The sequence below is a fragment of the Sus scrofa genome, chromosome 6, assembly GCF_000003025.6.
Source record: "Sus scrofa isolate TJ Tabasco breed Duroc chromosome 6, Sscrofa11.1, whole genome shotgun sequence".
Taxonomy (NCBI): domain Eukaryota; kingdom Metazoa; phylum Chordata; class Mammalia; order Artiodactyla; family Suidae; genus Sus; species Sus scrofa.
The window spans coordinates 150132092-150149715 of record NC_010448.4 but is presented as its reverse complement, the minus strand read 5'-3'; the positions used below and the strand labels follow the sequence as shown (position 1 = coordinate 150149715).

At 45.6% G+C, this 17624-nt stretch overlaps 1 protein-coding gene across 8 annotated transcripts in view; it reads right to left on the bottom strand.

Annotated features, from left to right (window-relative positions):
• The window catches only part of KANK4 (KN motif and ankyrin repeat domains 4), a 79040-nt gene that overhangs the window by 35952 nt on the left and 25464 nt on the right, over positions 1-17624 (bottom strand). For 3 of the 8 annotated variants that reach the window (XM_013988891.2, XM_013988889.2, XM_021096556.1), the window contains exon 2: positions 5659-5900. The exons of 3 other annotated variants lie outside the window; for them this stretch is intronic. The gene's annotated coding sequence lies outside the window, so the exon portion shown is untranslated. Of the gene's footprint in view, positions 1-4861; positions 5616-5654; positions 5901-17624 lie in introns of those variants that run through there. 2 more of the 8 variants (XM_013988892.2, XM_013988893.2) reach the window with 2 other exon arrangements.

Sequence of the window (17624 nt, the reverse complement as noted above, 5' to 3'; positions counted from 1 at the left end):
GATGAGCTAATTGGAAGGACTGACTAGGAGCCGATAGTTAGGGATGGTTTCTAACCGTGGGCAGAACAAGGGGGCAGTTTGCCCTCAGGAGCCCGAAGACATCAGTAACCATGCAAGCAGAATACTCTCCTGACTCTGAATTAGGGTCCCTTGAGGTTTGATCATAAATTCTCCTCAAAGTTTCAATTCTTTTTCTGGACTATTTCTTCACATGGTAAACAACCTGGCTCCCACCCCCAATGCAATAAATCATGCAGGAAATTGGCTTTTTATGATTGTAACGCCACACACATCAGAATAATAAGTTATCTGTGACACCTCAGCAGTGCAAGTGGGGTTGTTTTAGGAATTCCAATGTGCTTGACAATGAACTCTAGATCAGAAAAGTGTACCAAGGATGAGGACAAAGTTGGGGGGAAGTTGGGGGATTTGGGAGGGACAGAAGGATAAGGAGCAGCCCCCAGCAACCCCGGATGGAAAATGGGTAACAGCAAATAAAATGGAGACGAGGGCTGGGAAATATCAGACCTGCCAAGAAAGAGGAAGTCTGACGTTTGCCTGACAGAAAGTATCGCGTATCCTTTTCTGTGAGCACTGCTGCTCACTCTGAAGTCATCACCCTGCTCCGGTCTTGGTTTGTCTATAACCATGTTCTATGAAGGTGGCCAGAGGGCCTTCCCCGGTGCAGGCGGAGGGCAGGCGGGGTTTCCGTCCGCAAAGACTCTCCTTGCAGAAGGATCACAGACACAAAGGGCCTTGCTGACCTTTGTGGCCACAAGCACTTGAACTTGGGGGCAGCATTGATCGGAGCAGAGAAGAAGGATGAACATGGATGGTCCTGGAGGCTAAGAGTGGCCGCTAAGGAGGCAGACAGTGGGGAGCCGTGGAAGGTTCTGCCCACGGCAAGGGAGGGTCACCCTTGTTAGAAAGAGGAGGTTCTGAAACAGCCTGTTGTTTTGGATGATGATGGATGAATGGATAGAGAAGATGTGATACAGGAGTTCCTGTCGCCATTCAGCGGTTAGTGAACCCGACTGGCATCCATGAGGACGCAGGTTTGATCCCTGGCCTCGCTCAGTGGGTTAACGATCCGGCGTTGCCGTGAGCAGTGGTGTAGGTTGCAGACCCGGCTCGGATCCCGCGCTGCTGTGGCTCTTGCGTAGGCCGGTGGCTACAGCTCCGGTTAGACCCCTAGCCTGGGAACCTCCATATGCCATGGGTGCAGCCCTAAAAAGACAAAAAGACCAAAAAAAAAAAAAAAAAACAAAACCCCCAAGATGTGATATATATATATATATATATACACACACACACACACACAAACACATGCATATGTGCATATATATATATACACACACTGTATATATATATATATATATATATTCACTATATATATATATAGAGAGAGACAGAGTTCAGCTATCAAAAAAGAAGGAAATCTTGCCATTTATAATCACATGGGTGGACCTCGAGGGCTTTATGCTAAGTGAAATATGTCAGATAAAGACAAATACTCTATGATATCACTTATATGTGAAATCCTTATTGTAAAAAATAGAACTCCTAGACATAGAGAACAGATTGCTGGTTGTCAGAGGCAGGGCTTGGGGGGTGAGGGGTGAGCAAAATGGGTGAAGGCGGTCAGATGGTACAAACTCACAGTTATAAGATAAATGAGTCCTGGGGATGTAACATGTGACGTGGTGACTATAGTTAACAATACTGTATTGTATTTTTGAAAGTTGCAAAGAAAGTAAATCTTAAACATTCTCATTCAAAAGAAAACATTTGTACCTGAGTGGACATAATGGATGTTAACTAAACTTATTGTGGTGGTCATTTCACAGCATATGCAACTATCAAATCATTGTATTGTACACCTAAAACTAAGACAGTATTATATGTCCATATAACTTAGTGGAAAACAAAAGAAAAGAAAGAGAAGGGTCCTGGCAGAGGATTCTGCTGCCGATCTCGATGCCTCAGGTCAGTAGTGCGCCGCCCTGGTGGCGCCTCCGAGACGCTGTCGGGCAGGAGACGCCCTGCAGCTTCAAGGGAAAGCCTGGGGAAGACAAGGGCGAGGATGCAAACCCTCCCCGCGACCCCATAGCCTGTCTTTCCATCATCACGGCCTCTCCTCTCCCCCTGCTCCCCTCTTCCTCCCACCTCAGAACCTTGCTGAGCGACAGGCAGAGCTCGGAGCACTTGACGTTCTTGGATCACGTCATGCCAGTCTCCCCCTAACCCCAAGAGATTTATCATCGTCTCCATCTTCCAGGAAGGGAAACTGAGGCTGAGCAAATTGAAAGCGCCCCACCCCCACCCCCCGCCACAAAGCAAGCAAGTATTGGAGCGGGATTCTCTCTCAAGTCTAGCTGCCCCCACGCCTGTGCTGAGAACGGAAGTGATCTGTAAACACCTGGCCACCCCAGCTCTCTTTGTGAGGGGACGCATTCCTGCCCCTGACGCTCCTCCGCCCATGAATGTGACGCATCTTCTGGGCAGGCGGAGGAGAACGGCTCCCTTTGTTAAGTCCCTCTGGCCAAAGCGTGATCTGCTTCTCCGAGGCTGGACACCAAGCAGCAAAGCTCCTCCTGAGCAAGAGGGTGCAGGGGGGCCTCTGGCCACACAAACTCACCATCACCTCAGGGAGTGCAATCACACGCACAGCCTTTGGTTAGAGTTACAATTCAGCCCTTCCTATATCAGATCATGGAGCTTCAAATAACTCTGCAGCATACTTGGGGTCAAATTTCATTAAAAAAAGAACTCTATAGAGACCTCTAATTGTTCCCAGAGACTTGAATTTTTCTAAAATTAATCTTTCCAAGGCTACGGAAATAAGATGGAGCTGACACCTCGATTCTCTAAACACGGAGGCTGAGCAGCTTTCACTTAGAGTTTCACTTAACACTCTGCAGGAAAGGAGGGGGCTTTCCTGCCCTCCTCATGCCACTTCCAGGCCCACCCACCCCAGCCTTCTCCACTTTGGCCTGTGCTCCTCGGTACAGATATCTTGGAATTTAGCTGAGGGGGTTTTCTTTAAGTGGGTGGATGTTTCATGTGGTTAGGTGAGTGGAATGGAAAACAAAATGCTGCATTGATACATGCTACTTTGTTTGCAAGACAACAGAACATGAAAAATAGCTCTTTGGACAGAATTCCCCTTTAAAGTGGAGTTTTGTAACCTCCAAGAGCATTTTAAATTTTGACTCAGAACCCTGTAATACCTGGCATTATGTAACTTTTCATTTGTTCACGGCCTGTCCCAGGATCAGGAATGCCCAGTTAGGTCCCGCCTCTTTCATGAGCTCATCATATGCTAGATGTTTTGAGTATATATAGCTTTAGTTGTGTGTGTGTGTGTGTTTTCTCTCTTTTGTCTTTCTAGGGCCATGTGTGACAGGCTAGGGGTGGCATGGGAGATACAGCTGCTGGCCTATACCACAGCCATAGCAAACTGGGATGTCAGCCACGTCTATGACCTATAGCGCAGCTCACGGCAATGCTGGATCCTTAGCCCACTGAGCAAGGCCAGGGATCGAACCCGCATCCTCATGGATACCAGTCGGGTTCGTTAACCACTGAGCCATGACGGAACTCCTATATAGCTTTAGTTTTCTTTGGTACTTTCCCCCTACTAAGCTTTTGAAGGTCAGAACTCCTGCAGGACTCATTTCTGTGGCCACAAGCCACCCTCCTCCCAGCCTCCCCACCGCATCTCTGTCCACCTTTATCCTAACGTGTGGCAGATCATCTCTAAGTTACAAATGAGGAACAATGACTCAACGAGGTTATGTGGCCAATTCCGAGTTACCCAGTTAATTAGGGGCAGAGCAGCTTGTGTGGTTCCATCACTCTGTACTGCCTCTCAAAGCCAATGGGCAGTGAAGAGGTGAGGACTGAGGCGGCCAGTTCAAAATCTACCAAAGATCAGTCACTTGGCAGACAGCATTGATGGCCCATGTGCACCTACCAGGCCATGTCAGAAGTGGTTCCTGCAGGGTCCATGCCCAGGAGCGTGGGTTTCTCCGGGTTAGCCCAACTCTGGCAGCATAGACCCAGGCCCTTCTCCTCTCCAGTTATTCTTTTTATGATGCCATTTTCAATCTCATTTTAACCTCAAATACAAATAGAAAGAAACCTCCCTCTACTTAGCCCTGAAACAGAAACCTCGTTCTGTACTTTTGTTCCCTTCAAACCTCTCTTTATTCTGCAATAATAAAAATGCCATATTTCATCCCAGAACAGGCTGCGTGCCAAAATAAATAGCACCTTGGATTTCCTTAAAAAGAAAGCTTGGCTCAAAGCACAGCCTATTGCCATGAGAATTCTTGGAGAATTCAACCTTACAAAGTCAAATATTTAGCAAGGTAGGTGCACCGAACAGCAATCTGTCAATTCCTGCACGACCTCTTGCAAATACAAAATGCTCTTTCTGAAAGGAGGGGGGAAATTACTCACACCTTGCCTACAGGTCTCCCCAAAGGTCGAGAGCTTCCCATTTTCCCCACTCCAGGGTCCCATGTCTCCAAGTGAGAATGTCCCCTGTTCTAAGAAGCAGAAGGCATCTGACAGTGCTGCTTAACGTTAAGAGAGCTGAAGCCCAGGCACCAGGAGAGTGAGCCACACTCCTGAAAAAGACTCTGCCAACCGAGTTCTCCCACCGGCTTACTTCCCCCTGACCCAGGAAGCAAAGAAATAACTCACGCTCAATAAACGACACATTAACACAAGCTCATTAACTGCATCCCCACGCTTTTCTGCCAGTGTCTGTCATTTTTGCCTGCATTGCAGCAACTCAATTTGGAGCCTCATGAGAAAGAGAAAACTGTCGGGAGGAAAGCTGTGACCACATTACCTTCCCTTGGCATCCTCCCCTGCCACAGCCCGGAGCCGGAGGAGCCACCGCCTCCTCCCAGAAAGCCGGGTTCTGCTGCTGGACTGGATCGCCCGTGAGTTCAGCACAGCAGCACCGGCTCCCCAGCTGTTAAAGATTTTGTCAGGTGATCCATGACCTTGCTGGAAAAGCAAATACTGACTTCCTTTTTGCTCACGAGAAGAGAGGACTGGGGTCAGGGAAGAATTCAGTGCTCAAGAAGCTGACACTGGATCTTGCAGAAAGAGGAAGAAAGCTTAAATCATTCAATCGGAAAGTTGGTTCCCAGAGCTGCTACCAGTTCAGAGGGACACATCTAAAGATGCTGAAACGGTGCACACGCTCCTCCCCTGACTCCCCCGAATCTAGGCGCTCATCTGTGAGGGGTCATAATTAATTACGCTTTTCCTCCTCTTTCCCTGCAGCTGAGTGGCTCATTAATAAAACTGTTCCTAATGAGAACACAGCCTCCTGAGGAGCTGAACCCCTCCCGTGGTGCATCTCTTTCTTCCACGCTCTGCCTTAGAAACTTCCTCCCCGCCCCGGTCCTCGTCCTTGGGTCCCACAGCCGAGCGAAGCTGCTTCGAGGGATCCCCAGACCTCTCACTGCCCTGATCAATCAGTGACTGAAGTCTTTCGGGACAGAGCTGGAAGAAACAATGACCAGGGAGTTCCCAGGACCAGACTGGCAGCTCCTGTTTCCTGCCGCTCTAGTCTGATGCCCCAGCACCGAAATGCACTCAATTCTGGCAGAAAGAGAAAAGCAAGGAAGTACCTACTGTAAGCCTCCAGCTCCCAGCAGGGCTTCTCGCTGCAGCACGAACCAGTGCCTTCAGAAAGGGAGGGTACAGGAGCTGGGGAGAAGGCAGCTGTGGAGGAGGAAGGTCCCAGAGTGTCCCAGGCAGGCGCCGCTGTAAAGAGTCTCAGCCAGCCCACTGCAGCCGCAGCTCTTTGGAGCAGAGGCAGGTGTGAGGCGCAGGCACAGGCTCCAGGCTCTGCAAATCCAGCACCGCGACTGGAGCTGAAGGAGATACGGGAGGGGGCGGGTGCAGTCAAAACAGGGCCAGGAGAGCTTCTGGGCTCCTGTGTACAGGCTCAACAAAAGGATTAGAAGACCTTATCCCCTTGACCTTCCGTGGCTCTAACCAAATGAGTCCGTCCTAGGAAATGAAGCCCTGTCAATAAGACATGTCAAAGCAGCTCTGACCTTTAGAGATGCTGCCTGTCAGAGTGTGCTTTCAGAGGCCAGGGCAGATTCCTGTCTAATCCACACTGAAATTGATGCCAGAGCCAAGTGTCACCCTGACGTGCTGCCTGCATCCTGCCCAGGACACTTGGAAGGCACTTGGCATTGAGGGCCTCACCAGCTTAAGGCAGCCAGGCAGAGCTGAGCAACCACACTTTAAAGGGGAGGAAAATGAAGTGACTTCTCTTGGCTCACCCAGGAGTGAATATGGATTAAAATGAAGATTCTTAGGGTAGGAATTCCCGTTGTAGTTCAGCAGAAATGAATCTGACTAGTATCCATGGGGATGCGGGTTCGATCCCTGGCCCCGCCCAGTGGGTTAAGGATCTGAGGTTGCCGTGAGCTGTGGTGTAGGTCAGAGATGAGGCTCGGATCTGGCATTGCTGTGGCTGTGGTGTAGCTCCCATTCAACCCCTAGCCTGAGGATTTCCATATGCCCCTTATGCAGCCCTAAAACACACACACACACACACAGATTCTTGGGGTAGAATTCTGTGTCTTTCCACTACACTGGGTCGCATTTCTTATTTTCTTCAGAAGATTCTAGAGCATCTTGCTCCGGAGGGAGGTTGACAGATTTACTGCAGGGCATGGGATAATGTGATGGAAGAGGTTATGGACACCAACATCCACTTTTTTCAACTGCCAAATATATTTTCCCTTGTTAAATGAGTACATAGACCAAAGGATCAGAATAAAAAAATAATCAGAAGTGCTCCTTGAATTCTGAGGTTATATGAAAAAAATATACTGAGGAGTAAACTGCCTCTCTGATAGATTTTAAATGATGATCAAGCACCCCCTCCAAATGGGCTAGAGAATGGCTAGAGGCATAAGACATTGCACCAGGAAGCTGAGTGAAAAGCTCCCCATTTCGCCAGATCCCATGACTTGCTAGCCACCTACTCTTCCTCTCTGGTTTACCTATATGACAGAGGTAATCTTTCTCTTCCTCTCCCAGGATAAATTCTTCCTTTTCCAAGACACAATGGTGAGAGGCTTACTTGCAGAGCTCAGCTTTTCTTGAAACACCCAACATCCCCCAAGCTCCGCTCAGCATCCCCTCTGAGTGCAATAGCCAGCCTTCCTGCTTCCACTGCTCCTGTCTTCCCTTGACTGTCACAGATGTCACCTGGATTTGAAGTACTGTCCCTATGTCTGTCTCCCTGACTAGCATCATGGGCTAGATGTTCCATAGAATCTATGAAACTGAATTTTTCCGCAGTACCGACAGCTCTAAACACAGGTGAGCTCTCCAGCTATCCCCTTAAGTACCAAGAAAGCACCTCTCTTTTCCAACAGGTGCCAGGCCTCTCATCACATTGAAAAAGACTGCAGAATGAGGGAAGGCAATATAAACCCTTAGCAACGCCACAGCTCAGTGTGGCTCAGATGCCAGGACAAAAGATTCATAGGAAAACACCCACACACGCACCTGCAACCAAGTCCCCCCTCCTATTTCAGCCTTCTTTCTGGAGACAGGTAGCATTTTCAGTTCTTCAGGCTCCACATGAGATGCTAGTTCAGGCATTGTACTGACTGCCTATGTCTCTAAAAGGAGGAGAGATTCTTCTGTCTTTTGTGTCTTTCACGCTTTCCCAGTACACTCATTTACCTCCCTGGTCAAGCAAGGGGGTGAGCAGAACCAGGAATGGTACCCTCCACCCTCCAGATGAGAAAACAGAGTCAGTTGCCAAGGTTACAAAGCTAAGAAAAGGCAAAGTCTCAACTCAAACCCAAATATTCTGTCTTCTAGTCTAATTCCCTTTCCTCTACACCACACAACCTGAACTGGGTACGCAGGTGAAGGCAGGAGACACACAAAAGCCAGGATGTAAGCATCAGTGCTGGTGCCGTCCTGAAAGTGACCTCACTTTTAGGGAAGATCTTCCCAGGAAATACCAACAACTTTCTCTAGGGGTGAATCTGAGCTTTTATGGGGTGGGGGGGGTGCCCTCCATAGCCCCCCGCCCTTGCCTTACTGGGATACTGGCATGTCCACACCCCTACACCTCACTCAGGCTTAAGACTAAAGCCAGTTTCATGTTCACACCAGGTCACCCGAAGAATCCCCTGGACCCAACGCATTTACCCACTAGAATTTTTCTGGTGGGGTTCGGCCAAAGGGAGGTTTGACTTCTTTTAGAAACCTCCGACTTCTAGGCACAGGTCCCCTCTGGCCCTAGAAAAACGAAGAAAGGTCCATCTACATCAGGCAAGACAGTGCTAGGCAAGAGGAAAAAGAAGTAGAACTATCTGAAGAATGTGCCTTTTATCTAAGCAGCCCCTTAGGCTCTTGCACTTTGCTCGGGGAAGGTCAGCTGTTTGGCAGTCTGTGCTGAGGAGGGCACGCTGCTGGGGCACACGTGCTGCTGAAACAGAGCCTCTCAGAGCAGACCCCTGACAGCCACGGCCACGGCCACGCGGATGGGACGCAACTTAATTGGATGGAGACATCACACGTGGGAGATCTGCGGGTGTAGCCGTCCAGTGGGAATGAGCTATTCCAAAGATTGCTCCTTGAAAACAGATGAAAATGTCTCAGGGCGGAAACAGGGCCAATTGCAGCGAGAGAGGAGGCTGCACTAACCAGTGAAAAATGTTCCTTGGAGAAAGAGAAAGGTCTCGGGGCCACAGGGGAAAAGACCTCTGCTCCTCATCCCTCCCTTCAATAAGACCGTTCCCGAACACGCTTCTTCCTCGACTCAAACACAGTTAAATCAAGATGCCAATAGATAAATGAAGGGGGGGCACATGCAGACCATCCAGAAAAGAAGAAATACCCATGGTTAATATTTGAAAAATGTTTAACTGCACACATTTATAATCAAAGATGCTAGAGAAACATCGAAATGCCCTTGCTATTTATTTACCCTACACTGTGCCAGGCACTCCAGGTCCATTCCCAAACCAGCCAGCTTAATGCCCACAAAAGCCCTATAAAGTAATACTGTTATTTCTATTATCCAAGGACGAAGCTGAGGCTCAGAGCAGTTGCGCAGGTACCAAAACGAAGGCCAAGATTCAAATCCAGTTAATGTGCTGCTCTTAACCGTGGTATGACCCAAACTCTCCTGCAACTTAGGGGAAAAACCCCACAATTTTATTTTTAAATTTTTTTTGTTTGCTTTTTAGGGCCGTGCCTGAGGCATATGGAGGTTCCCAGGCTAGGGGTTGAATCAGAGCTATAGCTGCTAGCCTGCGCCACAGCCACAGCAATATCAGATCCAAGCCGCTTCTGCAACCTACACCACAGCTCATGGCAATGCCAGATCCTTAACCCACTGAGCGAGGCTGGGGATTGAACCCGAAACCTTATGGTTACTAATCAGATTAGTTTCTGCTGTGCCACAATGGGAACTCCCAAAACCCACAATTTCAAAAAGAAAGATCCTCAGTGTTGATAAGAGTGTGATGAGAAGGGGACACACCCACCCCAGGAGACAGCAGCAGAGTCAGGGCAGCTTCAGCCAACAGAGAGGCCTCTCCCAGCGCAGAGCCTGTGTGTGCAACCGCACTGGCTTAGTTTATGCACGTGCACAGGCCACTTCAAGGTCAAATATAACAAAACAGTGAAGTAAGAAGATGGAAAAGGTCCCAGTGACATTGGATTTCTCTTCTTGGTCTGAAAAAAAACCCATCATTATTACGCTGTGTTCTTGGAAAATAAAAAATAAATTATTTGGGGGGGAAAGGTAGGAAATCACCACCATCCTACTGTCTTGATACAACTCATTTAATGTCCATCTATTTTGCATATTTTAACATAACTGAAGAGCCGTTTTATGGTGGTTAAGAGTCTAGACTCCACATCAAGAAACCAGAGCTAGAATCCCAGCTTTGCCAGTGACTGTAATCTTGGGCAAAGTACTTAACCTCTCTGTGAGGCCTCAGCTGCCTCACCTGTACAAGAGGAATAGTAATACACCCTAAAATTCATGGATCTGTCAGGAAGATTAAGTAAGATGCAAGAGGAGTTCCCGTTGTGGCTCAGAGGAAGCAAATATGACTAGTATGCATAGAGATCCAGGTTTGATCCCTGGCCTCGCTCAGTAGGTTAAGGATCCAGCATAGCTGTGAGGTATGGTGTCAGTTGGCAGCTGCAGCTCCAATTAGACCCCTAGCCTGGGAACTTCCATATGCCTCAGGCACAGCTCCAAAAAAAAGACAAAAAAAATAATAAGATGCAATACATGTCCACAACTTAAAACAGAGGCTGGTATATAGTCTGTGTTCAATAAACAATATATACATTAGCTATTAATATAATGATATAAATTCAAGTATGAATTTAATTAGTATTTAAAATTCTATCACGTAATATCACGTAACATTTAGAAAATATGTTTATACCTGCTTTATAATGATTACTGTAAATGGCTATGCAAGATTCCATGACCTTAGGCCTTATTTTCCACCTGGGGGTCATTCCACCTCAAGTTTAACTTTCCCTGCAATGCTACCAGATTGGCCAGCCTGACAAACAAGGCTGCTGGGCAGGTCTCCAGGGAATACCCCAATTCCAGATGGCTGGAACCCAGCTGCCACATATGATGATGAACGGTCAAGACCAAGGACTTCAGGGTAAGGTAGACCAGGTTCAAGTGCTGGTTGTGTGACCTTGAGCAGATTTCCTTACTCAAGAAGAGCCCAGCTCAGTACAGAGTCTTGAGCACCGCATGAGATAAGATACATGAAGTGCTTGTGCCAATTCTTGGCATGTAATGAACACTCAGTAAATGTTAGCTATGATTACTTTTTAAAACCACAGTGTTTTAAGCAAGGAAAGGGCAGGGATTGCATTTATTTTATTTATCACCCTATTCCTAACAGTTGGAATGGTAGGAATGCAACAACAATGTGTTGAATTAATGAATAAGTAAATGGATTAACAGACGGAGTATAGAGACTGCCAGAGCTGGAAAGGATTTTTTTTTAATAGCTTTATTTAGATTAATCTACATACCGTACAATTTACCCATATAAATTATACAATTCAGAGTTGTGGAAACATTGCCACAACGCAATTTTCAAAATCGTGGTAAAATATGTATAACATAAAACTTACCATTTTAAACATTTGTTAAGTGTAGAATTCAGTGGCATTCACAGTGCTGTGTGACCATCAATGCTCTCTCTATACCCCCCAATGTTTTCATCCCTCCAACATAAAATCTGTAACCTACTAAACAGTAACTCCCCATTCTCTCTTGCTCCCAGCCCTAGTGACATCTATTCTACTTTCTGTCTCTATAAACTTGCCTATTGTAGGTACCTTCCGTAAGTGGAATTACACACTAGTTATCCTTCAAGGTCTGGCTTATTTCACTTTGTATGTTTTTAAGGTCCATCCAAGTTGTAGTGTATATCAAAATTTCATTGCTTCTAATGGTTGAATGATATTCCATTATACATATTACCACACTTTGTTTATCCATTCACCTATCAATTGACACTTGGGTTGCGTCCACCTTTTGGCTATTGTGAATAATGCTGCTTGCTGTCAACGTTGGCATACAAGTATCTGTTCAAGTTCCTGCTTTCATTTATTTTGGATGTATACCTAAGAGTGAGATTACTGGCTGATATGGTAATTCTATTTTTAACTTTTTGAGGAACTGCCAAATTATTTCCAAAGCAGCTGCACCATTTTACATTCCCACCAGTAACACGTGAGGGTTCTCTGTGTGTATTTCAATTTAACAGAATTTTTATTTTATATCATTGTATAGTTGATTTACAATGTTGTGTTAGTTTCAGGTGTAGAGCAAAGTCATTCATCTATACATATACATATATCCATTCTTTTTCAGATTTTTCTCCATGTAGATTATTACAGCACATTGAGCAGAGTTCCCTGTGCTATACAGTAGGTCCTTGTTGATTATTTATACACAGTAGTGTGTATATGTTAATCCCAAATGCCTAATTTGTCCCTCCCTACTACCTTTTCTCTTTGGTAACCATAAATTTTTTTCTAAATCTGAGAGTCTGTTTCTATTTTGTAAATAGGTTCTTTTGTATCATTTGTTTATATTTCACATATAAGTGATATCATATTTGTCTTTGACTCACTTCACTTAGTATGATAATCTCTAAATCCATCCACGTTGCTGCAAATGGCATTATTTCGTTCTTTTTTATAGCTTAGTAATATTCCATTGTAGGTGTGTACCACATTTTCTTTATCCATTCCTCTGTCAATGGACATTTAAGTTGCTTCCATGTCTTTGCTATTGTAAGTAGTGCTACAATGAACAGTGGGGTGCATGCATCTTTTCGAATTATGGTTTTCCCTGGATATATGCCCAGGAGTGGGATTGCTAGACCATATGATGGTTGTATTTTTGGTCTTAAGAAACTTCCCTACCAGTTCTCCACAGTGGTTGTACCAATTTACATTCCAATCGACAGTGTAGGAAGATTCCCTTTTCAACATATGAGGGTTCTAATTTCTCCATATCTTCACCAACACTTGGTTTTTTTTTTCCCCATTAAAAAAATTTGTAATAGACATCCAAGTAAATGTATTAGGTGTGTCGTACTATCTCATTATGGTTTCGATTTGTATTTCCCTAATGACTAATGATTGTTGAGCACTTATTCTTCTGCTTCTTGACCATTGGTATATCTTCTTTGGAGTAATGTCTATTCAAGTCCTTTGTCCATTTTTGAATCATTTGTTTTTGTTGTTGTTGAGTTGTAAAAGTTCTTTATATATCCTGGATATTAATCTATTATCACATATGTACTTTGCAAATATTTTCTCCCATTCTGTAGGATGTCTTTTTGCTTTCTTGTCTTTTGCTTTTTTGATTTCTTCGATGCACAAAAGGAATTTTTTTTTTCTTGTTTGGCTGCCCTGTGGCATATGGAGTTTCCAGGCCAGGAATAAGATCCAAGCCACAGTTGCAACCTAAGCTATAGCTGCGGCAGCACCGGATCCTTAACCCACCATGCCAGGCCGGGGATCAAACCTGTGTCCCAGTGCTCCCAAGACACTGGCAGTCCTGTTGCATCACAGAGGGAACTTCACAAAGGTAATTAATGTCGATGAAGTCCAATTTATCTATATTTTCTTTTGTCACCTATGCTTTGGTATCATATTCATGAAATCATTGCCAAATTCAATGTTATAAAGATTTTCATCAGTGTTTTCTTCTAAGAGCTTCATAGTTTTAGCTCTTATGTTTAGGACTTTGAATCGTTTTGAGGTCTTTTTTGTATATGGTTTAGGATAAAGGTCAGCTTCATTTTTTGCATATGAATATTCAGTTTTCCCAGAACCACTTATTGAAAAGACTACATTCAAATTTTATAACATTTTCTTCACCCCCCAAAAGAACTCTCATACATGGGATTTTTTTTTTCCCCCTTTTTTTATTTTTGTCTTTTTGCCTTTTCTAGGGCCACTCCCACGGCGTATGGAGCTTCCCAGGCTAGGGGTCCAATCGGAGCTGTAGCCGCTGGCCCACACCACAGCCACAGCAAAGCCAGATCCGAGTCACATCTGCAACCTACATCACAGCTCACAGCAACACCGGAACCTTAACCCACTGAGCAAGGACAGGGATCAAACCTGCAACCTCACGGTTCCTAGTCGGGTTCCTTAACCACTGCACCACGATGGGAACTCCTCATACATGGGATTTTTATAAGGAACTAGGAACATAATGAATTGAGAGTTAATAAATCTTGGCATTCATAAACAGAAATTAGTTTAATAGAAGAGTTTGCTGGGAATATTAATTCTCTGTTCTACGAAAAAAGTGTGACCTCCATCCATCAGTAAACAACACTACAAAACTAGGATGTATGCAGGCAGACGAAGAGCTGGAGTTCTTGCAATTCTCAGGAAGGGTGCTTTGTTATTACTACAAAAGGCATTAGTTGCGTTTTGGGGGCTACCCAGCACCACGTGAACACCCTTCCTATGTCTGGGTTATTTCCTTCCTTAGGCTCACCTCCCCAAGGTTGAAAAGAAAATTTACAGTGCCAGCCTCCTTTATAGCTAAGACCCAGGTGTGGGACCTGCACCCAGCAGGCAGAGGCATGCAGTCCAGAGCTCAGATTGGAAGAAGGTGCCCTGGAAAAGGAAGGGCTGCAGGCAAGCGATTCACAGGAGGGTGGTGGAGTGACTCGACACCCTTTAACAGATTCCTCTTTTACATAAGCTTGAGAATCGGTTCTGTTGTTTGCAACTGTGACCCTTGACTGCTACGATGCAGCATCAGCATTGGCTCCGTTTTTAATTGCTCTATTCCATTAATTTACATTACTTGGAGAATTGCTTTTTTGGAGTTTCTGTGGACTGTTCCGACCTGAGGATTTGCTGCGTGACCATTTTGATGATTTTCCTCTTCCCCTTTATCCTTTGTTGTGACCAAATTCTTTCTTACTGCAAAGTGGGAATCAGTGGGCTTGGTGGGCCACAAGGTCTTTTGCTTGGCCAAACTGGGACACAGTCCAAAGAGCCTGGGAACCACAACTCAGGAAACAGGAATTCAGCCTTATGTCCTCCCTCCAGGGTCACTTCAGTGAAAGCATCTTAAGGCTACATCCACACCCTCTGCAGTGGGGTGCCCCTGAACCCACCCTCTTGTGAAGCCCCCGCTCCCAGCATCAGGGTCCTGGTCAAAGTCCAGCGGAAGCCTTCAGAGGCATCAGCCTGGCTTCGGAACACGGCTGCAGGTGCAGACACTTTAGGGCTTGCGTGGGCTGTGGCATCTGCCTTCTGGGTTGGGAGGAAGATTTTTCTTGGCACAGGGAAGTCAGTTAAACCAAATTGAACCTGATAAGTACCATCTGCAGACACCTGGGTGGAGGCAGAGATGTTTCCAGACTTTTCAGGCAAGTTGGGAGGCTTTTATTATTATTTCACAAGACTCCCCTGGCCCTCTAACAAGCACAGTCTAAAAAGAAGTGGGGGAGTTCCCGTCATGGTGCAGCAGAAACGAGTCCAACTAGGAACCATGATGTTGCGGGTTCAATCCCTGGCCTTGCTCAGTGGGTTAAGGATACAGCGTTGCCGTGAGCTGTGGTGTAGGTGGCAGACGCAGCTCAGTGGCTCAGATGTCACATTGCTGTGGCCTGGTCACATTGCTGTGACCCCTAACCTGGGAACCTCCATATGCCTCAGGTGCGGCAAAAGAAAGAGAGAGAGAGAGAAAGAAAAGAAAGAAAGAAAAAGAAAAGAAAAGAAAAGAAAAGAGAAAGAAAGAAAGAAAGAAAGAAAGAAAGAAAGGGAAAAGAAAAGAAAGGGAAAAGAAAAGAAAAGAAAGAGGAGCAGGCATACATGATATGGGTCAGACACCTGCGATGAGCCAGAGAGAGGCAGTGAGACAAGAAGGGCTCTCCCCAGTTTAAATGCGGGCTAATAGTGTGATGTTGGTAAAGAGAGCCAGCAAACTGCTCATATTCCTATTGGTGACCTTTGCTTGCAGCTTCTGGCTACAGGCGAAGTATGGTGCACCGCGATGGGAAGAGTTGCAAAGGTCAGTTAAGTACTCATTCTGTACTGAGTCCTTTACCCGTCCTCGCTCAGCCCTTTACCTTGAAATGCGGTAGAGGTGGCCACCTCATGGCCCGGCCTCAGCTCAGAGTTGTGTTCAAAGAAACGGCAGTTAAATAGGAAAAGAATGAATTGGAGGCAATCCAAAGCTTCACTGCAGTCTCTAGAGAAAACACGAAAGGGGAAGTGCATTCTTAGCACAAAGCGCAAGTCTTAAACATTTTCTTTCCTATTCCTGCGCTTCTCAGCCTCTATTTCCAGCAAAGCAACTGCTCCAGGAGCAATGCGCTCTGTTCCCCAACATCCCTTCTGCGAACTCTTCCACCTGGCTCTTCACTCGCTCACCTCCCTCACCTCTGGCATCTACTCACCCGGCCTCTGCCAGTCTCGCTCTATCCTCATCACAAGCCCAATATTGGCTCCATTTGTCCAGTGGCTTCTTCATCACTGGCTGACCCCAGTCAGCATAATAATGGAGGGGCAACAGCCAAGCAAGGCATGCCAGAGATTTTCTTGGAAGGGAATTACTTAAAGGCTCACCAGGCAAAGAAGTTTTGAATACTCCTGTGTTTATGTTTTATCCCGTTGTACCCATTTTACAGATTAGAAAACTGAGGCGTCTTCATCATCATAGTAGCAAATACTCATATTTGCTATAATAATTGTATTGTTAGCCAGACCCTATCCAATATTGTTTAATGCTAACATTTAATTTTACAATGATCATATTAAGGAGGTATTGATTATATCCTTTCCCAGACGCTAGGCTCAGAGGGCAAAGCTAGGAAGTTGCAGGGCTGGAATTCAGATTGAAGTGTGTCTCACTCTAGAGATGGAGCTCTTAACCACAGAGTTCTCTGCCTTTCAGCTACTGGTTCTGCAGCCGTCTACGAAGTGAGTGACTAGTGGAGTTAGGACAGAAAGAGAAGAAACCATATAGGAGGATTTAGCCAAAGATGAGTTAAATTCCATCACCAGCCATGCTAATTGAATATCAGATGGTATTAACATATAAACACCATGGGAGGAGGTGCGCTAGGTCTATAAATAAAATAAATTTATTTGCAAAGGAATAGACTAAGAAATGCAGTGACTTTCTGATTAACTTAAAATTATTTAATCGATACAACACAATTACTTTCCACATGATCTTTGAAAGTTTCAAGGAGTCTTGAGGTGTTTAATTGCTATTTAACCAGACAGCAGCAGTTAAGTTACACAGATATCAGTTTTAGGGAAAATGCTCTTTGCAGATCTATCGCTCTGCCAAAATTTCCACTAGAAAGATGTATTGTCAGGATTTTACAAATTAATTTCCTCTCTTTGTTGTTCACTGGGCTGGGTGGAGGGGGGTGCTGGGGGGCTGGTTGGACTGGCTGATGCACGAGTCCATGGCTCCTTCCTCACATAACTCAAGAGAGGGGTGTGCCTCCCTGCCAGGGGGGCAGTTTCCCCAAAGCAGAGGGACGCTGCTGCCAGTGACTCAGTGCAGGACCCAGATCCAGCCCAGATTTACCTTAATGGCTCCACAGATATAAGCCATGAGCAGCCTCGGGCCAAGGTGGGGCCAGAAGTTTGCCTGGACCCCACTCATATTCGCTGCACCTCCTCTGAGGAGCCATGAAGAAAAGGCAATAGATAAGAATGGAACGAGGAATGGATACAAAAGCAGACTCTCTGGGGCAGAAATGGGTGTTTTAATGAGCCCTCCAGGTTATTTTCAGGCACGCTATAGTTTGAGAAGTTGCTCTCATTTACTTTAAAAGACACTTTGTAAATTATAGTTCAGTGCTTCTCACACTGTATTATGCGTATACATCACTTGAAGATCTTTTTTAAAATTTTTTTATTGGAGTGTATTTGATTTACAATGTTGTGTTAACTTCTGCTGTACAGCAAAGTGATTCATATATATACATATTCCATACACAAAAGTGTACATTTACCAGTCTCAAACCGGCATATATCCCTCCCCCAGTCTTTCCCCT